The sequence below is a fragment of the Amphiura filiformis genome, chromosome 19 (assembly GCF_039555335.1).
Source record: "Amphiura filiformis chromosome 19, Afil_fr2py, whole genome shotgun sequence".
Lineage (NCBI taxonomy): Eukaryota > Metazoa > Echinodermata > Ophiuroidea > Amphilepidida > Amphiuridae > Amphiura > Amphiura filiformis.
Window position 1 is genome coordinate 10438844 of NC_092646.1, and position 21568 is coordinate 10460411.

Genomic DNA, 21568 nt, shown 5'->3' on the forward strand with positions numbered 1-21568 from the left:
TGCCTGTTTCTAACAATAGAAGTTGATAGGCCTATATTCTGTATGTGTGAATTTCTGTTTTATTTCATCACAACACACATTGGTACAAGTAAAGAATGTAATACAGAGTATACATTTTTGTAATAAATTAGTATCAATATACAAAATGCAATATATAATTATTAATATACAAATGAGATATATTTATGTTGTTATGTTACAAAATAATACTATAATATTGCGGAACTAATCCTGATTTCTTTTTTACCTTTTTGGGTGCAATAACTGTAATTTTCCTTTCTGTACTTTTGTATTTTTGTTCTTTTTATAATTTTACATAATATTTCATTTACATTTTTAGATGTTCATATGAGCTGCCTGGCCTGGTGGGAGTTTTTGCTCTTCATCCTGGGGGGCCTCTCAGCCCTTTTTGTTGTTTTGTGTTTGTAGAGAGCCATACGGTTAGCCACTTTGAAAGTTTTGTCACTGTTTGGCTTTCCCTGCCAGGGTTCTCTTGTTTTCCGTCCTGTTTTGTTTATTTGTTGCTCCGACCCACCCTCCCGGGGGTTGGTGCTATCTGCCTAGCAGGCCATGTTGCTCAATTCCCATATGTGTACATCCATATCGGGGCGGTTCGCTTGTCGGTTGCTGCATGTGTCTCGTTTCACATGATAGCTGGGGGTGGGTGCCGGGCTTGTCTCGGGTGGGGGTCGCTTCAGGTCGTCCACGGGTCGCATGGTTTGGGAATACGTTTCTGTATTCCTGAATCAGGTGACTTCGATATGGCTTGGGACGGGTCTGGTATTCGTCCCTGGCTGTTTATGTGGAATGGAACGTGTGTGGCGGCCGACGGGTGCATCGTTTTGATGTGGATGTACACATATGTAGTGCTTATATACATGTAGTACTATTGGGAAATTTGTTTTGGGGGTTCGGTAGTTTGCTCGCGTTTTGGGCGTCTCATCTTCCGGTCGGGGGACGTCATTGGTGATGCTGGGCTGGCGGCAGTCCTACTCTCGTTCCGGAGTGTGCGGACTTTGCGGTGGTTGGTCATATGCAGGATTTGGTGAGTGTGTCCCTTCATCACCGTTATTGGCGTTAGCATCCATTCGATGCTTTGGTTTTGATGTGACGCGTGATCTGTCATGGCGGACTTGTTTATGAGGGGGCATGACCACTAGGTCATGTGTGTGGCTGGCTGCTGTGGGGAGCTGTGCGCTCAGGAGATGGGGGTGGGGGTGTTGCTGGTTCGTCGTGTTGCTGTGGGGGTCCTCCGATCGGGGGGTGGGAGTGAATTGTTGTACTTGTGAAGCGGTTTACCATTGGTATGTCGTCTAACAGTCCTGATGAACTTATTCAAGGGGCTCATATTTAATCGTTTTTAAATATCTAATTGTTTTTGATGTAGTACTTATAAATGTGCAATATATGTATTTTATAATGTTTTTCTGGCGAATAAAATGAAATGAAATGAAATGAAATGAAAGTGTGTGAGATGTGGATGCCACAGATATATCATGTAGAATAGTGACACTGTGACACCCATTTGATATAGTTACAGCAAAAGTCTATAGCATTAATATACAATATACAAAATTTATACATGAAGTTACATGTTATTTGATTATGAAAGTATGCTTAATATAAAAAGAAGTAAATAATATTTAATGTTGCAGCAAATATCAGGTAAAAAAATAAGCAAGGTATAAACAAAAACAAACAATAGATGAAGCAGCACATTGATGTAATGCTGGAAATGTATGAGTAAAGAAATACAAAGCATTTTATCAAATTGACCTTTTTGGTAAATCCTATCCTGGGTAGTCCTGAGATGTTGTCATTAAATGTCACGCTGATGCGCACATCCACATCATATAGCAAATAATCTGTGTGTTTCTACTGGGGAACGGTTGGCGGGTAATGTGGTTTAGTTTAGAGTGTTACCGGTTAATGTGCCCAGTGGAAACAGATTGGTTCAGAGTGATGCGGTGTGGACACCCGGCAACCGTGATCCACCTCATGAGGTAGGCGATGTGGTGTGACACCCGTTATTTCTGCCAGTGGAAGCGGTTGCTGGGTGTTGAACATCTTTTATGTTGATTTCATGTATCACATCGTGACCTTAAAAGCAGCTTGGGGTTAGGAAAATACTTTCAGTACTTCCGGTACACACCGCAACCCTTATTTTAAGTGCCTGTAGAAACGTGGTGGTTGTTGCCTGAATCGGATTGTGGGTTACCGGGGAATACCGAGTAAAAATACAGAGTGCTCAGTGTAAATACGCAGATTGTTACTGTGCATTGCAGGTCGGCGTAATGTCAAATGATGACATCTCAGGCCTACCCACAATGAATTACAGGACTTACCAAAAAGGTCAATTCTTTGAATGCAATAGGCAGACAAAGAAAATGCCTGCGGATGGAAGCATGAAAATGCAAACAGCAGTGCATGCAAAGCCAACATTTGTTATGTAAAATTTTTTGGCATATTTTCTGATTTCCTCTCCCTAAAATCCACCCTCTTGACTGGGGGACAAAATCACATTTCTTTCTTTCAAATTGTAGAAATGTTTTCAACAATGTGATATTTTCATTGCTATAGGTTCACTGTCTTGGTGGTGAGATTGGAGCTGAGGTATGGGAGCATTTACTAGTAACCATCAACTGCCCATTCTTGGCTTTGTCTGCTACCGTACGCAATCCAGACCATATCAGGGGGTATGTTGATATTTGTTCTTATAATTATTATCATATGCTACGGTTGTTTGATGTGATCATTTATTGTTTTCTAACAAAACATTATATAATGTTCAATTCTAGAACTGGACAATACCAACAGTTATCCTACTAATATACACATATATTGTTTAGCTATTTTTAACATAAATTCCTGTTTCTGTATCAAATCTTTATTTTGTGTGTTAAAGGAAGTAGACAAAGTATAGAACTTGAATCAATAATTTGTGATGCTTCTGGCGAGTTGTCACAAGAAAATTCTCAAAATAAAATGTTTTGATATTAATCCGCATTGTTATAAGGCCCGTCGATTACGAGCTGATCAAAGTATAGCGGCGTACAGTGATTTTGGTAATTTTTATGAAATTTGGTCCAACTGTTTTAAACAAAGTAAAGAAGCTATACTTAATTAATAAATATCGTTAATTAATTGATGACAATTAGGCACAAAATTAGCATCATCTGTCAATATTGTGGCGTATGCTTCAGAAACAAACCGAAAACCCCAAATCTTCTGTTTCACATATTGACGGGTGATGTGGCGTAAGGTACAAAAACACATTGAAAGTCCGATATGCTCCATTTCACATAGTGGCGTACGTGCGACTTACGCTTCAAAAACCTGCTGAAACTGCCAAATCTTCCGTATCACATAGTGGCGTATAAGTTTAGAGCTAGATATATCCTGTAAAAATTCTTCCTTTTTAACTGTTTAAGTTCCAAGTAAAGTAGGTAATGGGGATACGCATCCTGCACAAGAACAAATAAACACAAAGGGGAAGGATTGCTCGCTACAAGAGGAAACTGAATATATTTAATAAGAAAGAATGAACAGTTTAACCAACCCAAAGTGTTACAATTAAACATGACAACAAATAAACACAAATCCCGTTCCAGTTTATTAGTTTAATCCTTTAACTTCAAAAAGCAATCAATATTTGTATACTATTTCTGTCTGTCCGTGTGTGTGTGTGGGGGGGGTGTTTGTTTTCACCTACAAACATGGACTTTGAGTCCACACTTGTGTAGTGAAAAATCTCATATTGCGAACCTTGGACATCCACGGTCGTAAGACAGCGGCAGAGAGTTTATTTCACCATACCTTTGCATATGGGGTAAGGTCCTCTACAAAGTCTTAGCCAGAAATCAGAAACCACCCATTCAAGCAGATACCAAAATTTGACCCTCAAATATAAAACAACTTGTCTATACCCATGGAAGGGTCACTGGGGTCAAATATGTCCTGATTTGGCCTTTACATGTCACTCTGAATTAGTCTCAAGTTCATATCACCTTAAAATTGTCTGTTATCGTCTATCACATCTATTAAATCCACCCATCTAAAATTAGATTAGCCCGTCTTAAAGACGGGTGAACACATGGCTGGCTAAGACCTTGGTAGTCTATCGTAGGTTAGAACCAAGTCCACGGTTAGCTGTGAAATATCACATAAGACCATGTTTGGATTATGATATGTCTGTGTGTGTGGTTCCACGGTTTCACTGTTAACAACACCCACACAAATCCGCGGGTCCACGGTTGTCAGTGAAAATGTGTAGGGGTGTGTGTGTCCGTCCGGGGCTGTATCTGGGGATCCGTAAGACCTATAGGAACACTACTTGGTGGGAGGAAGGATATGTAAGTTTGATCCGTAACCGTATGTTTTCGGTGAAAAATATGCAAATTAACATAGCTAATTTGCATAATTTATGCGAAAATAAGTGTAATTTCAACTAGAATAGCCCATTTCTTTGCCACATTGATCTCAAGCATATCTGTATTTTTTTGGTCTTTTAATTTCTTCGCTCTGCAATTTCCCTCATTGGGATATTCTCTTCCTGTTCTCCGCATTTATGACATGGACACTTTTCTTTGTCAAATATATAACCAGACAAGGTATACAGAAATGGATTGAGGGTGGAATTGATTGGCAGCACAATTGTTGCTATCCAGGCATAAGCAGTAGGGCTTACTTCAATTGCACCAGCCTGGACTAGAATTGATACTATCCCAATTGGTACCCAACAAAAGAAGTCTGTGAGGACAAGAAGAGACATTTTTTTAGCCATTCGCTTTTCTACCTTCACTGTTTCAGAGCGTCCAGAAGCTCTGCTTGTTTTTCTAGCAGTGACAAAAATGGCTGTGTAACAGAAACCCACAATCAGGAAACAGATAAGGTTGAGACCTGTAAACATGGCAATGGACAGGTACATAGACACTTCGCTCTTTTCATATGTATTCTTGGATACTTTTTCTAAAATGGGGATATAACCATATTTACGTTCAATATTGGTATGGATATTACTTTCATTATAAAACTTTAATTGTGAAATAGGAAGCCCAACACAAACCTCCGACACAGAATAAAGTCTTGAATTTAGTCCTGATAATACATAGCTGGTTATGCTGAAACTTATTGCCACCAACCAGAGCATAACCACTATTAAACAGGCTAATTTAGTGCCCAAGCGTCGACTTCCAAATGGGTATTTTATTCCCAGAAAACGGTCTATGCTTATTAGTGTTATGAAGAAAGCTGAAGCCTCACTGGATAACACAGATAAGGCTCCTGCAAACCTACACAATGCACCTTTTCGCCAGGATTCAGAATTTGATGGGAAAAAATCTTCATAATATGCATCTACTGAAAGCAAAATAATCAAGTATATGCACATTATGAGATCAGATATTGAGAGGTTTGTGATGAGAAGAAACTGGACTTTATTTCTTTGCCGCCTATGCTTGAAGCTAGTAAAAAGAGCTGATATATTTCAAAAAATGCCAAAGACACTCATCAACCACATAATAATGCGAAGGAAGTCAAAAGTCAGCATTCGCGCACATGTTAGATATGGAGAAGATGGTATGTCACTGTAACACTGGACAGATGATGCATAACAACATGTTGCATTACTAGTGACAAACAAGTTAACAGTTTCATTTAACCCTGAAAATACTTCGCTGTGTATCCACAACAGTGGGTTTTCTTTCAAGTTAACCGTTATTAAAGAGGTGCAGTTTGATAGCATTGGAATTTGATTCAATTTATTTTCAGAAAGGTTTAAATACCTTAAAGTCATAATGTACGATCTTTTTTAAGAATTTACCTTTATTTTTTTCAAAACCGATTTTTGGCATATTTGTAATACTTACAAATGTTCCAACTTAAATCTATGAGCTAACTTTCAAATTCATCCTATTTGTAGTAAAACGGGACGATTTTCTGTTGGTCCGACATAAAGTCATAATTTTTTTAGATTATGACTTTATGTCGGCCACGATCGCAAACCGTAGTCTCCTACAAAACTAGCTTGGTTACGCTCCCTCCACATGTGGAGGGAGCGAAACTTAACCAAACTGGCCGCGTAGGAGACTAACTCTGAGGCTGCACTCGCTGTCCTATAAATCCAAATAGTGCGAGATGTTTCGAGTGATAGAGGTGCAAGTTTATGATGTTGTTTCTTTGCAAATTCCCAATGTTTTTTTGCGTCCAAATGTATTGGGAACTTTCATGATTGCATATTATCATTTTAGAAAAAAAAAAGAAAAATCTAAAAATTTAAAAAGATCGTACATTAAGGCTTTAAATGAGTCAAGCTGAGAAAAATGTTTTCTGGAAGAAAATAGAGTTGGTTATGATTAAGAGTCAGTTCTGTAAGCCTGGTTTGGTTTTGGAATGTGTCAGGGTGGAGACTGGATAGCTTATTATAAGATATCTGCAGTGTTTCTAAGTTCCTCAATGATCCAAAAGCATTGGGTGCTATCTCATGTAATGTATTGTTATTCAGGGTTAACACCTCCAGACTTGTCAGTCCTGCAAACATGCCAGGCCGCATCTCACATAATGCATTGTTGTACAGGTCTAACCACTCCAGACTTGTCAGTCCTGCAAACAAACCTGGCAGAATCTCATGTAATGCATTGTTATACAGGTATAACACCTCCAGACTTGTCAGTCCAGCAAACACACCAAGCTGTATCTCACATAATGCATTGTTATTCAGGTATAACCACTCCAGACTTGCCAGTCCTGTAAACGCACCTGGCAGAATTTCACGTAATGCATTGTTATGCAGGGCTAACACCTCCATACTTATCAGTCCTGCAAACACACCAGGCTGTATCTCACGTAAAGAAAATGCATTGTTATACAGGGTTAACCACTCTAGACTTGTCAGTCCTGTAAACACACATCTGGCAGAATGTTCCGTAATGCATTGTTATACAGGGATAACCTCTTCAGTCTTGTCAGTCCTGCAAACACACCAGGCATAATCTCACGTAATGCATTGTTATGCAGGTATAACCTCTCCAGACTGGTCAGTCCTGCAAACACACCAGGCTGTATCTCACGTAATGCATTGTTATGCAGGAATAACTCCTTCAGACTTGTCAGTCCAGCAAACACACCGGGTAGAATCTCACGTAATGCACTGTTATTAAGATACAATGTTTGTAACCTGTTCTCAGACCTTGCAAATGCCATTGGTTCAATAATATGCAAAGTACTGTTATCCCAGTAGAGCCGATTCACATTACCTGGTGGATACAAAACTTGAGTCTCAGACACATATCCATCTGTGCAGTTACTGATTATGGTGTTAACATCATCCAAGGTACAGGTGCAATTAGATGGGCATTCCATGTGACATCTTGTTACATTAATATTTCCATAATACCAATGTTCATCATTGACACACTTGACAGTCCCATTGTTGTCCTGTCCATTCACAATACTGCATGAAAACAAAATCAAGTATAACACCAGTGCTATTCCTATATAGCATAGGAATACACAAGGCAACCTGCAATAAGCCAGTCTAGTCATGGTGATGTTGTCAGCTCCGCTTCAAATCACAAAATGATCATCATCCTGATTGCTTTTTCTCTTGTAATTAGAGTGGAGGTGTTATATTTCAGAAATCAATCAATTACTTGATCATATTATACATAATACTCATATTTCCCCCTTATCAACTAATCACTGGTAAAACAGATAGGGCTATTCCAGTTTAAATACATAAACCCCCTAAGAAAAATTATACCTTAATCTTCCACACAGGGGGTGTAGATTTCAAATGAAATCATTCATTCAGGTATCCCGATTTAAAGTTCACAATCCCTGTTAAAAGGGCATTTAGTGATCCACAGCCTCATCCCCCCACTTTTCTCGAAAAAAGTTCAGATTTTTATACCACTGGAAACCTGGCTACATAATGTTTATGTACCAAAAATTTCTTGCAGATTAATTCGTTTAGCAAAAATATCTCCAAATTTGAATTTCGTTCTGGTATAATTACAACAGTGGCCTATGGAGCAGTGTGATACACATAATCATGCATAACTCATAAGCGTAAAATCGGAATCAACTGAAATTTTGGGAAAAGCTTTTTTTTCGTGGATATCTCAGCACTTACGGACCCCTAAAAAAAAAAAATTAAAATTTTTTTTTTTTTTTTGGTGCCGGGTGCGGCGGCCCCCCGGCAGCGCCCAGCGTAGCTACAACCCTGAAGGTGGTGATTACAATTTACTGGGTCGTGTTTCAGTCACTGACTTGTTGAACCAACCTGTCCTAGACAGGACTGAAATTGTGCAGAAAAAAATTGCCAATTGTGCAGGAAAAATAACAAAATATAAATAAACCTAATAGCCCAATTACGACATGGGTTTGCATTATACATATCATGGCTTTCCTTTCATTTTTCATGAGCAAATTAGCAGAAAGTAGTAAAACTATATGATTTGCTGAAACTTGGCTGAAATTTGAATTATGCAGAGAAAAATTTAATTTCAGAGACCAATCAAAGTGGGTGGAGAAAACAAATTTGCGAAAAATGATTTGTCCCTGGTAGCAAGCAGACAAGCCACATTGAAAAGTCATCAATTTAAGTAACTCCATTAAGGTGGTACTACACCCCTGGCAAATTTTGTGCCCATTTTTGCATTTTTCTCAAAAATTATAGCGTATTGGTGACAAGTAAGATCAATGTATATTATAGGGGCAATGACTACAACTACTGCACTGGAAATTTTATTTCAGCACAGACAACAGTTGTGGAGTTACAGTCAAAAATGAGGGAAAACCAATATTTGATCAATAAATCAATAAATACTTGCCTTGAGTTGCTGAATTTCCAGTGCAGTAGTTGTAGTCCTTGCCCCTATAATATACATATCTTACTTGTCACCAGCGCACTCTAATTTTGAGAAAAATGCAAAAATAACCAAAAATTGGCCAGGGGTGTAGTACCACCTTAAAATCATCAATTTAAGTACTTCCATTAGTTAAAACTTATAAGCAAAGTTCTTGTTGTTAGAATTAAAGGAATATGCAGCCATTTAAAGGGGTAACCAAAATTGGTTTAGGATATGTTGTTGATCCAAGTACTATACTATATGAAGGTGCTACAACAGTAAACTTTTGTAGCTTCCTGATTCCACTTGATTTTGCATGGGCTCTATTGATTATGCACAAGAGGTGAATGTTAAAGCTCAGTGAGCCTCGGATGCCAAGCTGGAATGGCATGTTCAACAAGCAGTCTAATGAAGCCAATATAGATGGTTCTTAGGTCTTCTAGTGGTAGTCCAAACCGCTTGAGAGTGGTAAGCATAAATCACTGCGAACTGGCACATTTATAAACATTTGCTATGTGCACATCCAATTTAAGATCTTTTGTGATTTAGAATATGCCTAGACTTTGGAATACTTTTAATGCTCGCAATAAGAAGAATGACACTTATGTTCAATGTTGACCTCCCGTCTTTCCTTACCCACTGCGAATTACTGAAGAGTTATGTCCTGACAGTCCTGGTGGAAGATAAGTGAATTGAATTAAAGGATGGAATATTACACATCTTCCAAAGATAGCTTTTATGGCTTGATTTCTGAAAAAAATCCAAGCATACAATTGTATGGTTGTATTTTTGCTTTTCTCGTACATACAGATTTCTTGGTGTTGTATATCATCTTGAGAGTCTATTATAATAATATGTGACATGATCTGCTCCATGGGGCCAAAGGCGGCAAATTTGAAATTGAGATAATGGCAAATAATGGAGTAAAAACAATAAAATACATAAGAAAATACATATCAAAAAAACTTTAACTTTAGAACCATGTATGCTAGACCTTTTGTGTTTTCATATTATGATGGCTTAATGTTTGTATTAGGTAATAATTACATTAACTCAAAAATGCCTCCTTGCCCCCCGCCCCCCATGGAGCAGATCGTGTCATATATGAGAACTGTTAAATACTGCAATTGAATGGGGGAAATTAGTCTGGATGTTGAGAGGAGGTAGTGGATACTTGAGATCCAGAGATGTGCTGTAAACATATGGTATGGTTTTGTGTGTATTGCCCAACTGTTTCAGTGTAATTTATTTATTATATCTGTGGGTTTATATGTCAAATTTGGTGTCAAAATATGGCACAAGCATTATCTCTGCAAAGATACCTTTATGTTTGTGGTCAGTTGCTGTATACTAGAGTTCTGAACATTTAAAATGGTAACAAGACTCTTTCGACACCCTGTGCTAAACATGTAATGTTCAACAAATTTGGACTAAAAATATACTTGTGTTATTTTGTCTCAACAGTTGGCTTCAAGCCAGTCAGGACTTCAAGCGACAGCAAGCTCAACAAGTGGCCAGCCAAGGCTCCAAGAAGAAGAACAAGAAGCAGCAAACTGATGTTGGAAATAATGCTTACACGGTCCGGCTAGGTCAGTATTTATTTAAATCATTTAATTATTGCTTCGAACAAGAAGTTGAGAAGCTTATTTTATTCAACCACTATAATAGCTGAAATATTATTCTTAGTTCTCTAGATTGATAGGATGAAAATATTTTTTAATCTTTACTCAGAGCAGCCAGCACATATGTGACATGATCAAGGGGAATGAGTCACATGTTGACCCTGGTCGAAAATGAGTTTGACATATGTTTCTAAAAAGGACATTTAGAGCTTTCTGAAACTGAAAACCCCATATTGATACGACTTTTCTTTGCAAAGTTATATCAATTTATCTATCGCTGAAAACAATATAAAACAAAAGAATTTTAACACTTTCTTAGCCAATATCTCAAAATCAATATTAGTGACATCCGACTCATTTCCCTTGATCGTGTCACATATTATCATGCCTTCTGCTAAGAATGTGATGAAGATCATAGAACCCACAGAATTAGAGAAGGAGAACCGGGACTCCCTATACCGCCACATACAATCGAGTCGTTAGCAATGGGGAGAAAATTGGATGAGACGCAGAAAACAATTCTGCGTCTCATCTGAAGCGTCTTGATACTCGCGTGCAGGCCGCATCAAGTGCCTCTCTCAAATGTGGCTATCTTCCATGTCTGCTTGCATGACAACGAATGCCTTGAGCACATTCCGAGGGAAACTGAATACCCCCAATTTTTGCTCCATGCCTGTATCAAGATGGCGACCGAGTCCTGATTCTCCTTTTCTAATTCTGTGTTAGAACCTAATACTTGTAATAGATTTCAATCGCTCACTCTCTCTCTCCAATGTGCCTCTGTTGCTCAGTTGGTTAGAGTATTGTGCTAGTATTATGAAGGTCACTGGTTTGAATCAGGCCAGATGCACTGAGTTTTTTTTCCAACATTTATGTGCACTTGCTGCTCTGGGTAAAGATTAGAACAGGGGTCCGCAAATAGCAGCGCGCACGCCACTTGTTTCGTGCCGTGGCTTCCCGAGTGGTGCGCGACGCCGTTTAGATTTTAAAATAAATAAATAAATACATTTTTTATAAATCAAATCAAATCAAACCCTTTGATCAAACTTCATCCATCTGGAATATCTCCAATATTCTACATTTCAACATTAAACAATGCGATTCCCATGTTATCCTTGTATAGATAGGCTAAAATAGTACAAAATGTTGCACCAAATGGCGTCATTTGCACCTCAAATTTCAAATAATCGATAGCTTCAAAGGGGGGGGGGAGGCAACTCCCCCGTGGTGCTCTGCTTCGCAGCCATTGAGTGGCGCTTTGCAGTTTTCTTTTATTTCATGTGGCGCTTTAACAAATCTATTTGAGGAAGCCTGGATTAGAATATTTGTTCACATTATTATAGCTGTATGTTAGAACCGAGGAGCTCCTGTAGTCAGGAAAGCGAAACATTTTCGTATCACTATTTTTGCGCACAAACCAAATAGACTGTATTTTATTGTGCACTCTTTTTGTTGTATCTTTGCTCTGCAGTTGTGTATGAGGAGCGTCACTCTGATCTGGAAAACTTTGTGTACCTACCAAAGCCCCATAGCAATGGTAAAGATGATGTGATTTTGCCAAATGACCAAGTCCTCTCCGATACTTCAGAGTTTGTGCCTTTGCACCCAATAGCTCTCCTGGATCTCAAAAAGGTATGTATTCATGATTCACAGCCTCACCCCACAACTTACTCCAAAAAAGTTGAGATTTTTTTACACCCATGTTTGTGTACATCAACTTTCTTGCAGATTAGGTTGTTTGACAATATGTTTTTTCTGGCTGTCGACAGCCCAAAATTAAAAACACAATGCCCTATGGTCCACTGTAGCCAAATTGGTCAAGCTGTGAGATTCAGCACTTGTTGATCGAAAGGCAGCTTAGGCTAATAGAAAATTATTGGCACTCCATTCGTGCTGGTTATTGTTGTGGACCAAATAATAATAAAGTATAAAACATGTAGGCCTACGTCCTGTACTTAGGTAGGGTTATTCTTTATTGGATTATTTGATCCTATTTGTGACCTCTTCTCATAATTTATTACAAGTCTGAAACATACATGTAGAGAGCTGTATGGGCTGACAAGTCATACCGTCAATGCGAACTTGGATGTAAGCTTAAGCTTTATATCATGAGTGTACATATTGACACAAATTCAAGAAAGTAGAAAACTTGCAAGTATGACTATATCTCCATAAATATGCCTTTGTATGAGAGTAGGCCTATGACTGTGAATTAATTTTGATGCCAAGACAAACTGATATTACAAAAGTTATGAATGAACGCTGTACAATGGTTTATACTCGTCACATAGTACATGTTTTTATATCGCCATGGTCGGGTCACGTATGTAGGCCTATTTGCATGCTTGTCTTGGGTCGACCTGGCTGAAAATCCTGGGCGTGTGCTGGCTGACTGTGGCACTGAATCCAAAATTTACGGTCGACCTGGAAGAAACCGATTTACGATAACTTGGGTGGTCCATCGTGTGCGATACGCTATTTTAGGTCGACCTGGGATTTTTTTTTTTTTGTTTAACCCAGAACGCGCCACTGTAATACATGCAATTATGCTGAACTCCCTAATTCAACACCCGAATCAACTGAAATTTTGGAAATAAGCTTTTTTTCTTGGATATCTATTGAGCCATACCTTAATAAAAAGTATGCTATAAGGCCAAAAAAATAATGGTTTGTCTCAAAAGCTCACGAGTGGTTTGAAAACAAATGCGAAATGCAATTTTTTTTTTTTTTTTTTTTTTTTATTCCTGACTTTTTCATGGTATTTGGAGAAAAAAATCTGACTTTCACCAAATTTTTCTGGAAAAACTGCTTTTGCAATTTGCATTTGTTTTTTTCCAAATCTCACGATTGTACAAATGCGCGCGCGAGCTTTGAGACAAACCTTCTTTTTTTTTTGGCCTAATCATGAAATGCTCATTTAGAACAGTTTGGTTTGGTTTTTCTATAATTAATGATGTTTTCAGTACTTAGCTCTGCCCTAATTTTTCTTCCAGATGAAGTCTCAAGGGCTACCAGCAGACTTGACTCTGTCACCCAGGGAGACGCTAGTACTCTTTAATACTATGCAAGATGTGTACCCAGACTGTCAGCATATGAAAGTAAGTTGTTTCACCAGTATCATGTATCATAATTAATGCTCTGGGTACTAGCCATTGGCTTCAACTTTAAAGTTTTGAGATATTTTCTCAAAATATCAAGAGCTATCTCTAGAATCACTGAAACAATACTGGGATTGTTTGTACTCATTTTAATGCATTTTTCATGCCAATTCCAAATATGGCCATGTAATTGTAGAATTCTGAAAACTTATCGTCTGCAGTAGACTCGCTTTGAAAAGGGTTAAGACTACAGAGGCCACTGACCTAGGGCCAAGAAGAAAATGTTTGTTTGTTGGTCGGTCAGATACCCCACAGGCACCACCGGCCAAATCATCGGCCTTTAAGAACTATTTTGATTGGTTATAAATAGGACTATTTGAGCCAATCAGAGATGTGGTAACAATAGTCAGGCTGCAGGAGATTAAGTTTGCTTACAGATTTAAAAGCTATATTTTGATTGGTTACTCAGATAATTAAACTATTTCGATTGGTTACAAAGAGGGTTATATCATGTATTGAGCTAATCAGAGATATGGTAAGAATAGTCAGTAAGGCGGAAGGGGATAAAGCTTGCTTCATGTATTGAGGCAATCAGAGATATGGTCTGTCAAGGCACAAATCTGTAGGGGCTGTGCAATAATTATGCCCCCCATGTAAAATTTTCAAAGAAATCTTTGCCCCCTTTATCCTTGTACGGGCATCAACTGACCTTATGTATTGGGCACAAAAACTGACTCATACCACAACTTGTGGTCAAATTTTGTGCTGGCTGTGATTGTTTATGGAATTATTGAGCTGCACCGTTGAAGATGAGGCCATTTTTGTCCAAACTTTTCATCATTACAGAAACTTGACCCCGAGGTCCATTTCAAGAAAACCCCAATGTTGAAGAAGCAAGATGCTCGTAACTATGAGAGAGCTCTCAAGAAGGAACTGATGAGATGGATGAAGGAAGAAAAGGATGGAGAGACAAAGGTGAGTCAGACCACTGACAAACACCCATAGATTTATAAGTTCTTGTTACAATAAGGGCTGTGTGACACACAGGCTGAGAGTATTGAATTATGAGAGACAACACAAACATTGAAGACAGTGTAAGAGCTGCACCTTGTGTAAGAGCTGGACAGTGTAAGAGCTGCAACTCATATATTAATGAGCCATGCACGACGGAAATAAAGCAGAGGGCACACATAAAAACTTCTTTTCTCATTTTCTCTGGTAGCTCTTAAGTACGTACATATCTCTGTTATTAATTACCTTAAGAAAGAAAATGTGTGATAGGGGTAACCACAGTTATTAGTCTGGTCAACAAAACAGCCCTATATTAGGGCTCTCTATAATCTCTTATTACAAGACCTGACCGGTGTACAATTAAACTACAATTAAGTACTGACTCCGCTATGTAGATCTCATGGTGTTATATGTTAATGAACGCATATTACTTGTTGGGAGAGAAATTGGACAAAATAATGCATGCACGCTGATGTCGATGCGTCTAATGCACAAGCCCTGAAGGGGGAGTGCATTACGCTTATCAACATCAGGCAAGTGCATTATTTTGTCGAATTTCTCAAGCAACAAGTAATATGTGTTTATTAACCTATTTCATACACGAGAACATGTGGCTTTTGCTGTTTTTATAACAAAATTATCACTAAAAATGTTGAAAAATAGAACCAACTATAAAAGCATCAACCCGCCCGAAAAATGAATCAAGTCTACGCGATGCGAACGTGTGTGAAAGCACTGCGTAATGCACATTATACACAATCAATGCATGGTTTGGATTTTTCTAATGCTTGATCTGATTGGTTATCGCTATCTAAGAGTGTATGAATGTGAAATAGTGTACCTCCCGATTATTTTGCCATGCCCTAGTAAAGTGCATGCCTATTTGTGTTGTGTGAGTGATATGTTCTGCCAATAATGCATGGTAACTGCTATGGGCAAAAACTTTTGTATCGATCAAGCTTATGCTGGATGTACACTATTTTGGTCTCCAAAATGTGACAAACCAATATGGCGGCGGATTTTTTACCATAGCATTAAGGGATCTAAAATGAGCGTTTATTGCGTTTCGACAGTATTTTCTGTGGGACATGAGAGCACCTCAGACCTATCAATTGCATTCTGAATCTGAAGCATGTCTTTCTGATATCAAATAATTTTCATTTTTGAAAATCACAATATAATACAAATTTTATGACAAATTATAAAAATTTGATATTTTTCAAATTTTGATATATAACAGTCCTCGAAGTAAATTATATAAATCTAATGACATATTCTTAAAGTGTATGTAGCAGGGAGGAAAAGCCGACGGTCAATTGAAAATTTTGACCTTTCATATTGAAGATATGGTTTTTTTTTCCCAAAAGACCTAATTGTTTTTGGTGTTTTGGGGAAAAAAATCCATATCTTCAAAACGAAAGGTCAAAATTTTCAATTGATCGTCGGCTTTTCATCCCACCTACATACACTTTAAGTATAAATCATCAGATTTATAAAGTGTACTGTTAAATATCAAAAATATCAATTTTAATGATTTGCCATAAAATGTGTATTAAATTGCGAATTTCAAAAATCAAAATTATTTGATATCAGAATGACATTCTTCGTATTCAGAATGCAATTCGACATGTCTGATGTGCTCTAATGTCCCACAATAAATACTGTCCCAACGTTCATACCCCAGCCCTTAAGCATGGTGCAGTTCCGACTCTTTGGGTCTTATCATTTCTTCTGTGGAAACAATGTTAACTCTGGATTCTGATTGTGCCTTTCAGATCGGTGAAGTCGTTGGCATTTTAAAGCGTGGCTTCCAGCAAGAGGAGCAGACATGCAAGGAGGAATGGAACAAGAAAGAAAACAAGGTCCAAGGCGGGATATTCTCCGATGTAGCCGCTAAGGAAAACTTTGCCAAGTTGATTCGCCAGTTGAATGATCAAAACAAACTGCCAGCTCTGGTGTTCAGGTAGCGTAGGAATTCTCTCAGTTTAGAGAATTGGAGATGGGAATTGTTTGTGTTTTAATATCTACTATCGTGTAATAGAATGGGCAATATTTTGAGCAGTTGATGCCGGCTGCATTCACTACATCACTCGCATATGAAAGTGATGTGCCTCAACCTGAAAGGCTATTGATTTCTCTTTGAAAGGGAGTCAGTTGGTGTGGAACAATTTAAAATGAGTGTCGTTCATTGTGGGATGATATTCAGCAGGAGCATTGGAGCGGAGGGATATGAAATCAATATCATGCCGTTAGAGAAAATTCATATGCAACAATTCATATGCAACACACAGCATGCAAATATAGGGAATTTGTTAGCTTACCTCTTTATGTCTCGTTATGTGGGACGTGGTGCAAGAAAGTGGTATGTGCAAATGCTGCCTTTTGTCATTTGAAATGAATTGCACTGGCAGTTATCAAGTTTGAGAGTAGTGGGACTTGATGAGATGTTTTCAGGACAGTGGCATAGTCAAGGGGGAGGGGGGGCAAGGGGAGGGGCAGCTGGCCCCTGTGAGAAGTCTAGCTTTCCCCCTGTCGGAGGCCTTTTTTGTAATTTTAACCCATTTTTGACCATTTTCATCAAAATTTGCCCTCCTGAAAATTTGCCTTGTCCCCCTCTGAAAAAGTCCTGGCTACACCACTGTTCCAGGAGCAACTTTAATCACCTGGTGAGCAATCTCAAACCCAAATTCCTCATGAGATAAACTTTTTGCTAAGTTATTGGATTTTACTCCAAATGCAAGTTCAAAATCTAACATGAGACAGCCATTGCACTTACGATTTTCTTACATTTACATAACGATCTGTTTTCTTTTATTATTTCAGTCAGAATCGGCAACTCTGCGAAAAACTAGCAGACAGAGTAGCAGTCTCTCTAGAGGACTCGGAGAAGAATTTACGAGAAGAGTTTGAAACAGGTGACATGTTCAAAAACGCCCAAAAGGCAGCATCAAAATGGACAAGGAAGCCAAACGATCACGAGATGCAAAGAATAAAACAAAAGCCAGGTGAGTTGTATTTCTACAGGGGATAGTAAAGGAAGACAATTATAGCTGCTCTATACATATTTGACAATTTCTGCATTCTATATATTGTATGCATTTAAAATTTCACACCTGGCAGCTATTACAGATGGGGTCTGTTTGCACTAATATAACCCTTTGATTTTAGACTTTGTCCCTTCGGATTTTGGCTTATTTCCCATGCTTGAAATATGTGGGGCAGTGGGCTTGAGATCCTGTAAGTCAGATCCTTCTCCTTAAAATAAACTGGCTGTTTATACAGGTTTGTATGTTCTGATCTTGCCCCATCTGACACTCTGACACTGCATTCATCTGTAGTTGCAAAAGTCTTGATAAGCCCTTCATCACGTCAAAGTACACTAGGAAAGACAAATCTTAAAACATTGATTTTTGCCCCAAAAAAATTAGCCCCTGATCATGTCAAAGTACGCTAGGAAGAAATTATAAATGTGCCGGATTGTGTTTGTGTCTAAAGATCCTCTCAATCAAACCCCACAACATGTTAGTATCACATAACTGGGGAAAGCTGCTCGTATCATCAACAAAATTACTTGCATAATGCTCTACGTAGAATGTGCACACTTTACTGCATGCATTCAAAACCCAATCAGGGCACATTATTTCAAATATAGGATGCTCATGTAACGCGTTTCGACAAATCACAGTGTGCGATTTTGATTAACGGGCAGTTGACGTAATAGTATTTGATATGAAAGCCCAACCTTAACCTATTAAACTATGTAGTTTGTGTTTGTTTCTTTCTTTCTTTCAGTAAAACTCAAGAAGAACCAGAACATGACAACAGGCAAGTAACCTTTTGTTTTATCCTCTCTCTTCTATTCATTGGGCTATTCCATTTAAAATCCCCATACCCCCTGTGGAAGATTTCTCTGCCATGTCAATTCCAACTACACCTTATGGTAAATCTAACTGGAAACTGTTGTTAGTTTTATGTGAAATTCCAGCTGAAATTTGTTGAAATTTATCAAATCCAGTTGAAATTTGCACAATTTGGCCTAAAATTAGACAAATTTGTTCAGAATTCCAAAAAATGGTTGGATCTGGAATAATTTCTGTTAAGTACTGTTAAAAATCAGAAAATCCTGGTTGGAATTCCAAAATCCTCTACACCTTTTCCACAAATGCAGAGATGTAACTCTAGAAATGTAAAAAAAAACCTAATCAAACCATTTTGTTTTACTACATGTCTGGATTTTGGATGATGATATTTTGAAATAAAAAGAGCAAAAACATTTTTTTTTGGGGGGGAGGGGTACCCCATAGCCTATCCCAGGACAAGCTCCCATCAATTTTTGATGTCACATGCAAGGTCCTGGCCATCTGCCCAAGAGCTGGTTCCATTTTCAGGAAATTTACCAACACCTCTGTTATATTTCTGAAAATGGTTGAATCTAGAATAATTTAAAATGGTTGGAATTCCAAAATCTTTCACAATGGAGGTGTGGTTTTCAAATGGGATGGCCCATATGTCTGTCCTTCCCATCCCCTCTCTCTATCCCATGCTCCCTCTGCCTTGTTTTCCCTCTCTCCTTCTGTCTCCTCTCCCTCCTCCACCTCTCTCTTGCCTCTCTTTCGCTCCGCTCTCTTTTATATTTCCTCTCTACCCTACTCATATATATAATTTCTTAAAATATAGTAAAAATATACCACCATTGTAATTTTAATTTTTTATACCAAACAGTGAAGAAATATGGATTCTTCCCAAATTTGGTGGGACAAAATTAGATAACATCAGTTTGTTCTCGTGAAATAATTGAGCTAGCTTGAAATTATTATAGTGACAGGGAATTTTTGTCTTGTGTTACCTGTATGAAAACTTCGAGAGCTGATCCTGGCTGTGATGATTTATTTCTAGATGCAGACTGATCAGGGTTCTGCATATACATAATATGGAGCTGTGTCTTGTGATGCTAATAATGGTCTGATCCATGATGTGTCTTGGACCATAGTGACCAATGTTTTTATTTTCTTCTGTAAAATGGGTTGAGGCCTATTGTTGTGGCAAAGTATGCCACATTAAATTACCTGTTTTCGTAATGAATATTATCGTTATTATTTGCATGACTGTAGAGATGATACCGATGGTGTGGATTTGGGGGATGCCAAATATTACCTCTCTGATGACCCGCTACCAAATTGTACACTGCAGGGAGAAGGAACCATGACGGAAGAAGTAATTTTAAATTTTAACCCCATGAGAACTACCTGCCGATTGGCCAAAATGAATATTGTGTCCAATTTTGAACCAATCAAAGAGGGTATTAATAAGATCATTTGCAAATGCCAGTTTGACCATAAATAGTTTAAAGCCTAGTCGTAATTGGCAATTACATTGAGCATTTCAATTTATCAACCAATCAGAAATGCTGTTAGAGTGTCCAGGGAGTTAAAACAATATTTAAAGATCAGTGATCAAGAGGAGGCCCAAAATTTTTGGCCCATTTCTCAGAATATCAATGGGGTAAAATATCAAGATATTATTTATAAAATTATTCATATATATATAATTTTGGTATCATTTAAAAGAATAAATGTCTAGTGCTTACATATATATTAAAATCATGATTTTATTTAAAAATGCAGCTTCTTCCTAGTTTTATCAGAGCGGGTCACATTCAGTTTTTGATGTCTAGCTGTCCATACCGAAAAATTTGTTTGCAAAAATTGTGCAAAATGTTTACATTTTGCTGCAAAATAATGAAAACTAATAAGCTATAATACAAATTGTCAAGTTAAATTGTTAGTCAGAAAATATTTTTGGAAAACTGTTTAAAAAAGAAAAGAAAACATATTGTTTTACAATTTACATGTGGTGAAAAGTGTTTGATTCTAAGAAAATAACTTTACTGAAAATCGGAAATTGAGGAATTAATAAGAAAAATCAAACCAATTTCAAAATAAAAAGTTGACTTAAGTGGCCCACTTTTTGCTTCCATCTCATCAGGAAGTTAAGGAAGAATTACACCGTCTACCAGAGGGAGACACGTCTGAAAATCTTTGTCGACTGATAGCAAGAGGCGTAGCATACCACCATGCTGGATTGAATAACAAGCAGCGAGTTGCCGTGGAGAAGTTGTTTCGAATGAAATAAAAAAAGGTAAAAATTGCTTAGGTCATATAAATTGATTTTTTTTTTATTTAAAAAAATAATAAAAATAATTGAATACCTAATTGGAAGAAGGGCCCAACTCCAATTTTTGACAAATATGAGTTAGACCCAGCAGTTTATTGCCAGCAGACTGTACTTCCTTGTGTGTGAAAGATGAGCCAAAATCCACTCTCTGAATAGTCTTCCAAGTAGGCTTAATCATGGTTTTCATGGAAGAAAGGCCCAACTCCATGGATTCCACAAATAATGGGTTAAAGAGTAATTTTGTTCATCTATGAAATCTGCTTTTCACTGCAATAAACTTTCTTGCTAACATATTACATGCTTGTACTTCTGCAATTAATGGATAATTACCAAATTTCTGTAGCACATCTGCTTACAGAACTGACACTTACAGTATATTAGTGGCCCAAATCCAGCTTGTATTAAGGCAGCTGTGTACTCTCAGACATGCATGTAGTAAAAGTGCAATAACTTTGTAATTATTCGCATAAGACATATAAAAGTATACATTTTTATGAAGGCAAGACATCAATAAATCTTAATATAAATACAGATTTGGTGTAAAAACAACAATTATGAAGAAAATCACAAAAAAGTGAGTTTTTGGCAATATTTGTTAGGTACATCATAACAAAAAACACTCTTTCCAAAATATTTTATTTTGTTTTAGCTCAATCTTGAAGCGCCATTCCAAAAACGTTTTTTTTTATTTTTTGATATTGGCCGTATTTTTGAGATATTGACCATATAAGGCATCAAATTGAACTTTTTAAAATTCACGAACGCCTGTTTGCACAAAATGATGCCTAAAATCGGAAATAGACCAAAATATAAA

The 21568-nt window shown here is 37.6% G+C and overlaps 1 pseudogene; it reads left to right on the forward strand.

Annotated features, from left to right (window-relative positions):
* LOC140140375 (probable ATP-dependent RNA helicase DDX60) overlaps nucleotides 1-21568 on the forward strand; it is a 64915-nt pseudogene that overhangs the window by 26447 nt on the left and 16900 nt on the right.